Consider the following 11486-nt stretch of genomic DNA (forward strand, 5'->3'; position numbering starts at 1 on the left):
ACCCAGGCTGGAGTGCAGTGGCCGGATCTCAGCTCACTGCAAGCTCTGCCTCCCGGGTTTTTTACGCCATTCTCCTGCCTCAGCCTCCCGAGTAGCTGGGACTACAGGCGCCCGCCTCGTCGCCCGGCTAGTTTTTTGTATTTTTAAGTAGAGACAGGGTTTCACCTACGTATTAGCCAGGATGGTCTCGATCTCCTGACCTCGTGATCCGCCCGTCTCGGCCTCCCAAAGTGCTGGGATTACAGGCTTGAGCCACCGCGCCCGGCCTCAACATTCTTACCATTACCACGTATTACTATGTGCCAGGCTCCAGCTGAGTGTTTTTATATATTCACCTAGCTCACATTCAACAATTATCCTAGTACGTGGGCACTCCAGCTATAGCCCCATTTACTGAAGCCCAGAAGTTAGCAACCTATCCGAGGGCACTCAGTTGGCAAATGGCTGGGCTAACTGTGACTGACTGTCCCAAGCTCATGCTTATCTACCCCATTTTACTTCTTCCTCCAGAGGTAGAATAAAAACAGAACTATAGTGGGAGCAGGTTCAAGTCTCAGCCTTGCTTTGAATTCGCTGGAATCCTGAACAACTCCTATTTCCTTTCTGGGCTTGAAGTACCCAACCTGTAAATGAGAGGTTTAGATTGACCTCTGAGGCCCTTCCAGTTCCAAATATTCCCTCCTCTCTGAAAGGAGGAAGGGAAAACCAAGGCCCTGAGGGCACAGCAATGGAGACAGTGCTGACAACTAGGAAACTGGGCTGGGTAAGCCTAACTATAGCCTAGTGTTCTCAAGAACTCAGGGTAGCAGCCTATCTGTGGGTAAATGCAAACCCACTGTTCTCAGCATAGCTGTAAAACCAGCTGATGGTTAGAAGCCTAGCCATGTGGACCTCCCCAGGAGAAGGGGGCGCTATTGCCACCTGGAAGCCTGCCCCACTGCCCCTTCTACAACTTTCAGGGTCTCTTGTTCTTCCCACCCAGTCAGCTGCAGCAGGGGCAAGCAGGCAAGCATGAGCTCAACCAGTTCGTCAGCAATTGTGCTTCTTCCAGCAACTGAGATGCATTCTGGATAATGCAGCCTTCTGAAGGGTCTGAGATATCCCATAAATCCCAGCCACTCTCTACCCCTAAATGATGACAGTTAATAATTGCCCAAGATCCACATTTCAGGAATGACTTGGAAACTTGCTCCATTTTGTAATCTGGGAACCTTGCCCTAAAGGATCAAATGGGAAACCCCAAATCACCTATTCTTAACCCAAGAGGTTCTGCCATGTGGCCACAGTCATCTTTCAAAAGGAAAAATCTGACCATGCTACTCCCCTCACATACAATCTTCAATATCTCTCCACTCCTTCCAGCTAAAATTAGAATTCAGCACAGATTACAAGGTAATCTTTACCTTACTTTACCTTACTTTCTAATCATCCACACTAGAACCACAAGGAACTCAGTTCCCGGAACACCAGGACCTTCCCTCAAACAAACATGAGTTCTCTTTCCAGGCTTCTTCTCAGATGACTGCTACTCATCCTTCCCATTTCTAGAAGACTTCTCTGACCTATACTGAATTGGGTGTCCCTGCTACACTGCCAAAGAATTCCATGCTTTGGGATTCCCTACACAGCACATTCCATACTGAATTTTGAGTGCATGTGTTTCTTGCAGAGACTTTTTATTATGCACTGCAGTATCCCCTATATCTGACACATGGTAAGCACTCAAAATGTAATGAATGAATGCCATTAAAAATATGCAATTAATTCATTCTTTCACTAAGTGTTCACCAAGCTGCCTACTACATTGTGCCAGGCACTGCTACAGGTGCTGGGAATACAAAGTAGTCAAGTATCAAAGTCTCTGACCCAGTGGTGGTAAGAGCTAAGAAGAAAAATAGCCAGGTGCTGTGGCTCATGCTTGTAATCCTGGCACGTTGGGAAACCGAGGTGGAAGGACTGCTTGAGCCTAGGAGTTTAAAGACCAGCCTGGGCAACACAGTGAGACCCTATTCCTACAAAAAATTTAAAAACTGGCCAGGCGTGGTGGCGTGTGCTTGTAGTCTCAGCTACTGCTCTGGAGGCTGAGGTGGGAGGATTGCTTGAGCTTGGGAGGTTGAGTCTGCAGTGAGCCGTGATCGCACTGCTGTACTGCAGGCTGGGTGACAGACTCAGACCCTGCCTTGGGGGGAAAAAAAAAGCTAAAAAGAAAAATGAAGCAGGGTAAGAGGGATGGAGATAGGGAATCCAAGGTCAGGGCTTGCTAGTCTATATAGGGCAGTCTGGGAAGGCATTTCCACCACAGTGATGTGCAGGAAGAGCACTACAGAACAAAAGATCTGAAGCAAAGAGTACATGACATGTTTCAGGAAGTGAGGACTGATGTTGGAAGGGAATGAGTGAAGAAGGAGCAAGTGATCAAAGATGAGGTCAGAGGTTAGATGGAGACCAGATCAAGTACAGTCTTACAGAACACCCTGAAGACTCTGGATTTTACTCTGCTGAGAAGTTACCAGAGGGCTTTAAGTAGGAGTGATAGGAGACCAGTTAAGAGGCTGCTGCAAAAATCTACATGAGAAATGATGATGTATGGTCCAGGCCAGCAAGAGATGAGGTGGTAAAAGCATTTAGATTTGGACCTAGTTTTTGTTGTTGTTGTTGTTGTTGTTTTTGGAGATGGAGTCTTGCTCTGTTGCCCAGGCTGGAGTGCAGTGGCATGATCTCGGCTCACTGCAACCTCTGCATCCCAGGTTCAAGCGATTCTTGTGCCTCAGCTTTCCAAGTAGCTGGGATTACAGGTGTGCACCACGACACCCAGCTACTTTTTATTTTTAGTAGAGACTGGGTTTCACCATGTTGGCCAGGCTGGTCTCAAACTCCTGACTTCAAGTGACCCTCCCGCCTCAGCCTCCCAAAGTGCTGGGATTACAGGTGGGAGCCACCACGCCCAGCCAGTTTTGTTTTGGTTTTTTTTTGAGACATGGTCTCACTGCATTGCCTAGGCTGGAGTGCAGCAGCACAATCATAGCTCAACATAGCCTCGACCTCCTGGGCTCAAGCAATCCTCCCACTTCAGCCTCCAGAGTAGTTGAGACCCCATAGGAGTGCACCACCACACCCAGTTAATTTTTTTTTAAAAAGAGATGGAGTCTCACTATGTTGCGCAGGCTGGTCTCAAACTCCTGGGCTCAAGTGATCCTCTCACTTCAGCCTCCCAAAGTGCTGGGATGCCATGTGTGAGCCACCACACCCAACCTAGACGCAGTTTTTTTTTTTTTTTTTTTCTTTTGAGATGGAGTCTTGCTCTGTCACCCAGGCTGGAGTGCAATGGCACAATCTCAGCTCACTGTAACCTCTGCCTCCCAGGTTCAAGCGATTCTCCTGCCTCAGCCTCAAGAGTAGCTAGGATTACAAGCACGTGCCACCACGCCCGGCTAATTTTTGGATTTTTAGTAGAGGCAGGGTTTCACTGTGTTGGCCAGGCTGGTCTTGAACTCCTGACCTCAGGTGATCCGCCCCCCCACTTGGCCTCCCAAAGTGCTACGAGTACAGGTGTGAGCCACCGCGCCCAGGCAGCTTTTTCTTTTTGAGATAGTCTTGCCCTGTTGCCCAGGATGGAGTGAGTGCAGTGACACACTCATCTTTCACTGCAGCCTTTACCTCCCAAGGCTCAAGTGATCCACCCACCTCAGCCTCCCCAGGAGCTGGGATTACAGGCACATACCACCATGCCCAACTAATTTTTTTTTTTTTTTAAGAGATGGGGTATCCCTATGTTACCCAGGTTGGTCTCAAACTTCTAGACTCAAGCAATCTGCCCACCTTGGCCTCCCACCCAAAGTGCTGGGGTTACAGGCATGAGGCACTGTGCCCAGCCAGGACACAGTTTTTAAGAGTCAAAGGATGTACTAGCACATTACATGTGGGGTCACCAAAAGACATTTACTTTTTAGAGACAAGGTCTCACTCTGTCGCCCAGGCTGGAGTACAGTGGCACAATCACAGTTCACTTGCAACCTTGAACTCCTGGGTTCACATGATCCTACCATCTTGGCCTCCCAAAGTGCTGGGATTACAGGTGTGAGCCACTGCAACCAGCCAGAAAAAAAGAGAGGTGGCAAGGATGATCTTAAGGTCTTTAGTCTGAGCAATTAGAAGGATAGAAATGCTTAACGTCTCCTGAGTCTCGCTTTCCTCATCTGTGAAATGGGAATAAAAAGAGAATCTGCTGGGCCAGGCGCAGTGGCTCATACCTGTAATCCCAGCACTTTGGGAGGCCAAGGTGGGCAGATCATCTGAGGTCAGGAGTTCGAGACCAGCCTGACCAACATGGAGAAATCCCGTCTCTACTGAAAACACAAAAAATTAGCCGGGGGTGGTGGCGCATGGCCATAATCCCAGCTACTTGGGAGGCTGAGGCAGGTGAATCGCTTGAACCCAGGAGTCAGAGGTTGCCGTGAGCCGAGATTGCGCGCATTGCACTCCAGCCTGGGCAACAAGAGCAAAACTCTTTCCCAATTAAAAAAAAAAAAAAAAAAGCCTCTGCTCGGCAGATCACTTGGGCTAGAACAGATGAGACACTCAGTAAATGGTGACTATTATACCACTATTACCTATCTCTGAATTATCAGGAGCCTAAATAAATTAGTTTAAGTGAAAAGCAGAGCAAAAACCATACAGAGTCCTATCTCTATCAGATCATTTATCTAGATGGCTCCTGGATACTGTGGGACTTAAGTTCCTCTGAGAAGCTTGCAACTCCATTCTAAGGCAAAGAGAAGACAACTTGAGTGGCTGGAATGTATGTCTTGAGAGTAAGGTTGTTACCACTAGTTTGGAGAGTAATTACAAAGTGGCCTGTAAACAAGGCCTGTCATGGAGGAATCATCTAGGTTTACTAACAGCACATCAAACTGAGATGGAGAAGTCCCACGCCATGTATGACAGATTTACCAGGCTGGATTTACAAAATTCATCTATGAAGACCCACACTCGTCCCCTCCCCATACCTAGGGCTTTGCCAGTCTAAAGGTTCAGCCAAGAAAAAAAAAGGTGCCACACTAGGACTGTCCTTGATTCTGGGAAAATCTTTCAGGGAGACATCCCAGGCTATTAGCCATGGGAAGTTGGTCACTTGCCCCTGGTAACTATCACAAATAGCCCTTCTTGAAAATTCAGCTAACTCCTGATTATCCACTCAGTTGAGGAAAGGCACAGATAAACCCTCAGAGTAAGTAATTACCAATATCTGGCTTTGGAATGCAATCTTCTGAAATTAAAAAAACTTACATCTTACATCTGTGTAGGATGTTTATTTTTCAGACGGAGTCTTGCTCTGTCACCTAGGCTGGAGTGCAGTGGCACGATCTCAGCTCACTGCAACCTCCCCCTCCCAGGTTCAAGCAATTTTCCTGCCTCAGCCTCCTGAGTAGCTGGGACTACAGGTGCAGGCCGCCATGCCTGGCTAATTTTTTTGTATTTTTAGTAGAGATGAGGTTTCACTATGCTGGCCAGACTGTTCTTAAAACTCCTGACCTCATGATCCGCCTGCCTCAGCCTCCCAAAGTGCTAGGATTACAGGTGTGAACCACCGCACCTGTGCTGCCCCGTACTTAACAGCAATTTGACCCTCTAAACAACCTCAGCACCAGGATTAGCCCCATTCTGTGAATAAGGAAAACAGAGGTTAGACAAACAATCTAAGGTCACAAAGTGAGAGTAGAGAGAAGTACCCTGCTCATGTCCTAATTTAAATTCCATCACCGTCCCCCTTCACATTGATGTGCTGTTTCCCATGTTTTCACTAGCGAGGTATCAAACACTTACTTCTTTCCTTGAATCCCAGGCAAGGTAAGGCCATCCTTTCTCCTGGCCACTCCCTTAGATCACTCTGGACCAGCCAGGGAGGTTTGTGAGTCTGGACTGAGGCACCTGCTGAACCTCCAGTGGCCCCAACACCCTAATTACTCCCTTTGAGCTGTCTTGGGTTTTGCAAACAGGGGCACTCCCATCTGCCAAGCTCTTCATTTTAAAGAGGTTTTTGTGGTTTCAGGCCGGCTCCTCCTTCTCCTCCTCCTCCTCCTCCTCCCCTGCCCACCTCCCAGAAAAGGGAATGGGTGCTCAGTAATAGCTATTAGATTGCTTACTCCAGTTCAGGTCCCACTGCTAGACAGTGGGTGGGTCAGCAAAAAGACCCCATCCCTCAGGAGGTTCAGAGTTCAGGAAGGTTTGTGACTATCCTCTACCTCCCAAAGGGCCCCACCTCCTAAAAACCTTCCCCTACCTGGCAGGCACTCACTTCCGGGTCAGTATGAAACGCAAACTACCTGTCCAGAAGGGAAGGGGCCAGGCCAGCTGAAGGCTCCCGATGAAAGCTGCCTCCCACTCTCCCCTTCAAAGGGTGTCCTAATTGTGACCTCTCCTTAGAAGAAGAGAAAGTGATTCACACTATATTGCTTCTTGGACTTTTGGCTAAGATCAAGTGCACGATAGGAAAAAGCCTTAAGTCTCATTGAATAGACTAACCAAGCAGTTTTAGCTGGGGTGCACAATATATCCAGTTACACAGTTAAAAATAATCATAATACCATTATCATCCCTGACAAAATAAGATAATTTCTTATCTTAAAATAGTCAAATTTCCTCAGTTGTCATCAAAACATCTTTGGACATTTGGTCAAGAATCAAGATCCAAACAAGATCCACAACAATGCACGACTGATGTCTCAACTCTCTTCATCTGTAACAGTTCTTCCTTTTTAAAAATGCCATTTATCTATTGGAAATAGTGTGTCTTGTAGAATTTCTCACATTTAGAAACTGAATAACTGCCTACCTCATGGCTAATTAGTCTGTTACTGTAGCCCCATTTCCCTACAAACTGGCAGTTAGATCTATGGTTGTTAGATTTAGGTTCAGTTTTTATTGGCGGAGGAAATTTTCAGGCTTTCAGACGCTGTAAGGCACATAACGTCTGGCTGCTCCATTATACACCCTCAAGCCATCGACTTAGGCTCCTGAAGCCAGAAGAGTTTCTCCAGCCTCCAGAGAGCTTGGATTCTTAATCATGATGCAAATATAAAGCTACACATATATAAAGCTATACTTTGGTTTCTTTCTTTTGTGGGAAGGGAGTTTTAGAAAAAAAGTTTTGATACTAGAAAACTTTTAAGACATTTAGACCTAGTCTAATACGCTGATTTTACAGATGAAGAAACAGAGGCACAGAGAAAGCAAAGGGTTTGCCAGCGTCCACATTGCTGGTCATGAGCATGATCAGAAGTAGCTCCTAGGGCCGGGCACGATCACTCATGCCTGTAATCCCAACCCAGCACTTTTGCAGGCTGAGGCGGGTGGATCACCTGAGGTCAGGAGTTTGAGACCAGCCTGACCAACATGGAGAAACCCTGTTCTACTAAAAATACAAAATTAGCCGGGCATGGTGGCGCATGCCTGTAATCCCAGTTACTCGCGAGGCTGAGGCAGGAGAATCACTTGAACCTGGGAGGTAGAGGTTGTGGTGAGCTGAGATCGTGCCATTGCACTCCAACCTGGGCAACAAGTGCAAAACTCCATCTCCAAAAAAAAAAAAAAAGTAGCTCCTAATAACGGTGAAGTAGCTTTGACACTGCAAGGTCATGGTGATGCCCTAGATCCACAGACACCCAGCTAGTACAACCAGGGCAATCTGGGGAAGGGCCCACACCCAGGAAGCAAAGCAGAGAGGTTTACATGGGCCCAGTTCAGTGCAGCAGAGGATCTCTGGGGCACCACGGGATTGCTGAATGATAATCTTTTTAAATTTTGGGCCAGTTGGTTGCATTTCAAAGGGACACAGAAAAAAATGATGCTCAGAACATAAACATTTAAGTCTCAGACCTTGTTCCAAACTTCAGCACTACGTTTCTTACTACACATCAAGTTAGAGGTGTACACAAAACAAACCTACTGTCTACCCCGGCTACGGTGGATGCGGGCTTGTGGAAATGATATACAGACACTTATCGACTTAAGATGGGGTTACATCCTGAAAATACCATAAGGCCAGCCATGGTGGCTCACATCTGTAATCCCAGCACTTCAGGAGGCCTAGGCCAGCAGATCACTTGAGCCCAGGAGTTGGACACCAGCCTGGGCAACATGGCAGAACCCCATCTCTATAAAAAATACAGAAAAAAATTAGCCAGTGTGGTGGCATGCACCTGTAGTCTCAGCTACTAGGGAGGCTAAACTGGGAGGATCCTTTGAGCCCAGGAGTTTGAGACTGCAGTGAGCTATGATTGTGCCACTACACTCCAGCCTAGGTGACAGTGAGACCCTGTCTAAAAAATAAATAAATATAATTAAATTGAAAATGCATTTAATACACCTACCTACTGAACATCAAAGCTTAGCCTAGCACCAGGTACCATGGCTCATGCCTGTAACCCCAGCATTTTGGGAGCCCAAGGTGGGCGGACTGCCTAAGGTCAGGAGTTCAAGACCAGCCTGGTTAATGTGGTGAAACCCCGTCTCTACTAAAAATACAAAAATTAGCTGGGCATGGTGGTGCACACCTGTAGTCCTAGCTACTTAGGAGGCTGAGGCAGGAGAATCGCTTGAAGCCGGGAGGCGGAGGTTGGAGTGGGCCAAGATCACACCACTGCACTCAAGCCTGGGCGACAGAGCAAGACTGTCTCAAAAAATAATAATAATAATAATAATAATAATAAAAACTTAGCCTAGCCTATCTTAAATGCACTCAGAACACTTATATTAGCCTACAGATGGCCAAAGCATCTAACATAAAGCCTATTTTAAGTGTTGAATCTCTCATGTAATTAATTTATTGAATACTATATACTGCAAGTGAAAAACCATGGTTGTATGGGTACCTGAAGTACAGTTTCCAATAAATGTGTATCACTTTCTCATCAACATACAGTCAAAAAATCATAAATTGAACCACCGTAAGTTGGGGACTATCTGTACTCTCAAGTCTCACGGCACTACACGTGCACCAGCCACAGCAAACTTTCAGTCCAGTTAGGCTGACTTTTCCTCATATCCCTGACAGCACACGTGCAACTCCCCCCAAAGAAAATCTTCACAAAAGGCAAATTAAAAAGTTAAAATTTATTTTTTAAAAATTCATCTCACCACACTCCGAAGCAAAAAACAGCTAATTCTTAAGAGTCACCAACCTTTAAATTATCCATCCCATGCCCTTCATGTCTGTGGATAAGCAAAAGTCAAGTTTTAAGAGACAGATCCCATACATATCATGGAATACTGATATAACAAAAGAAAAGGAAAGATCTGCATTCAGCAACCCCATCATATTACAGGTAGAGAAAAGCAGAGATCCAGAGAAAAGTCCCACCAAGACCCAGAGTAACAACTTCTACCTGCCAGGCACTGGGCTAAATACATTTATCATAATAATGAATGCTCGTAATACCCCCATGAGGCAGGTAAATCATAAATATCTATTACACAAATTAAGAAGGTGAGGCACAGAATGGTTAAATAACTTGCCCAAGGAGGCACAGCTAACAAGTGGTAGAGCTGGCATTTGAACCCACGCAGTTTGACCCCAGAACTTTTGCTATATATCATCTCTTAACTTAGACATCTTGGACCTTATACTTAGAAGGGATATGGCTAGGATAAGGCAAAAATTTTAAACATTTAAAAATACTCTGGGGAGGGAGGGAGATCTAAAAAACCAAAATGCAAATCCCAAGACTTAAAACTACAAATGTAAGACTTGGATGCTTAAAGCAGAATACAGAACCCCACAAGAAAGGAGAGATATCACAAAACATATTTTATTACTAGTTACTGCATGTGTCCCTTAAAGAACTAAAACACCAACATCTGAGCCAAAAGCAAGGCTAAAAATAGGCATTTACAGCAAGCTTTGGAAAGCTTTTAGTTTGCTTATGAGGTACTCATTTCTGTAGACTCCCAAAAACACATGCATCACAGAACACAAAAATTCCCAAGACCACACAGCCACTCCACTAGTGTCACATTTAAATTTGTCAAAGCTGTAAATAAAACCAGGGCTGGAAAAGCACTTCAGAGATTCATGTAGGCTCCAGAGAAAGGGCCACCATCTAGCCTTATCAGACTGACAGCCCAATCACAGAATTCTCTCTCAAAATACACACAAGCCTAACAACAAGCTTAGAGAGAGAAGCTACGGGATTAACCTGAGTTAGGCTGTCAAAACCTATTCCAAAGGTTCTAAACCAACGAGTAGACACTCTCTTACCTTAAGATTCCAAAAAACAATAACAGAGCAAATCTACCCTTACTGAGAATTTTGCTTTGGGCACTTAAAGCAAGTCAGCTTCTCCGCTCAGAGGAAAAGGTGAGATGCCAGCCAAGCTGTCTTCTTCCCACGATCAATAACCCCAGTGACACACACTATCAAGGGCTCCTGGACTTACACAAAATGCCAGCTCAGGCACCCAATACCACCTGATGTCATGGCTGATTTAAAACCCACAAGGCAGGTTCACCATTAGCCAAGCAGTAGCCAGGATGAGTAGCCCCATTTAAAAGGAGTGCTCTCTCCCGGGGATGATTATACCCTTTTGAGTTTAAAGAGTGGAGAAGGACCAAAGAGTGTTCTAAAGTTGTTTTCCCTCATTCTGTGGGTGGATAGGAGGGATGTGAAAGAAAACGGAGGTTTCAGCACTGTCTTTTGCATAAGAGGGCTCTGGAAGGGAAAGGGGGGAAGGGAAGGAGGGGTGAAGGAAGAGAACACAGTTTGAGGGATTGTTAGTAAACCCCCAATGTCCTCTCCTCCAAATGAAGCAACCTGAAAAGAAATAAAAATTGCAACATGCTGTTTTCAGGACTGGCTATTCTGGCTTCCCTAGGACTAGCAGTGCTTCTACTTCTTTGACTGTGAAGGCATTAAGCACCCCCTTTATTTTTAATGGTTTAAACCAGTTAGCCTCAATCAGCTACGGCAGGAGAGGAGTTTTTTTTTTTTTAAAAGCACCAGGGCTACGACCAGAGGCCATCATTCTAACTACAAGACAGTTCCAAACCGACCCACCTCCAACGGACCCAAAACCAAAGAATGGAGACCCGCCCTCTGCGCCGGCCGAGGAAAGAGTGGGCGCGCCCCCCCACCCAAGCCGACGATCTATTCTCGGCAAAGGAAGGCCAGGAGCAGACTCCATATTCTGCATCGCCTCTCTCCCCACGCTGACACGGCTCTGCTGGGATTTCCTGCAACCCTTACCTCCCCCTGGAAAGGGGCACGGTCCAAAAGGACCAAAACGCGGAGGAGGGAGAGGGAGGACTCGCGGAGCGCCGGTCGGCAGTCACATGCCGCTCCCCGCGCGGGGAGGCACCACGTTGTCCCGGCTGCAGAGGAATGCCGGGAAGGGGGGACGCGCACACACCCGCGCCGCGCACACGCACACTCGGCGCCGCGGGCCCGCACCCGCCTGCCACCCCCAGCGCCGCGGCCCGCGCCGAACGCCGAG

General features: G+C 46.7%; 1 protein-coding gene across 5 annotated transcripts in view; it reads right to left on the minus strand.

Annotated features, from left to right (window-relative positions):
* The window catches only part of LARP1 (La ribonucleoprotein 1, translational regulator), a 135006-nt gene that overhangs the window by 48212 nt on the left and 75308 nt on the right, over positions 1 to 11486 (minus strand). The window contains exon 1 of one of the 5 annotated variants that reach the window (XM_017875706.1): positions 11240 to 11364. The exons of the other annotated variants lie outside the window; for them this stretch is intronic. The gene's annotated coding sequence lies outside the window, so the exon portion shown is untranslated. Of the gene's footprint in view, positions 1 to 11239; positions 11365 to 11486 lie in introns of those variants that run through there. 5 annotated transcript variants of the gene reach the window in all.

Source organism: Rhinopithecus bieti, unplaced genomic scaffold (assembly GCF_001698545.2).
Source record: "Rhinopithecus bieti isolate Rb0 unplaced genomic scaffold, ASM169854v2 scaffold_7673, whole genome shotgun sequence".
NCBI classification, from domain to species: domain Eukaryota; kingdom Metazoa; phylum Chordata; class Mammalia; order Primates; family Cercopithecidae; genus Rhinopithecus; species Rhinopithecus bieti.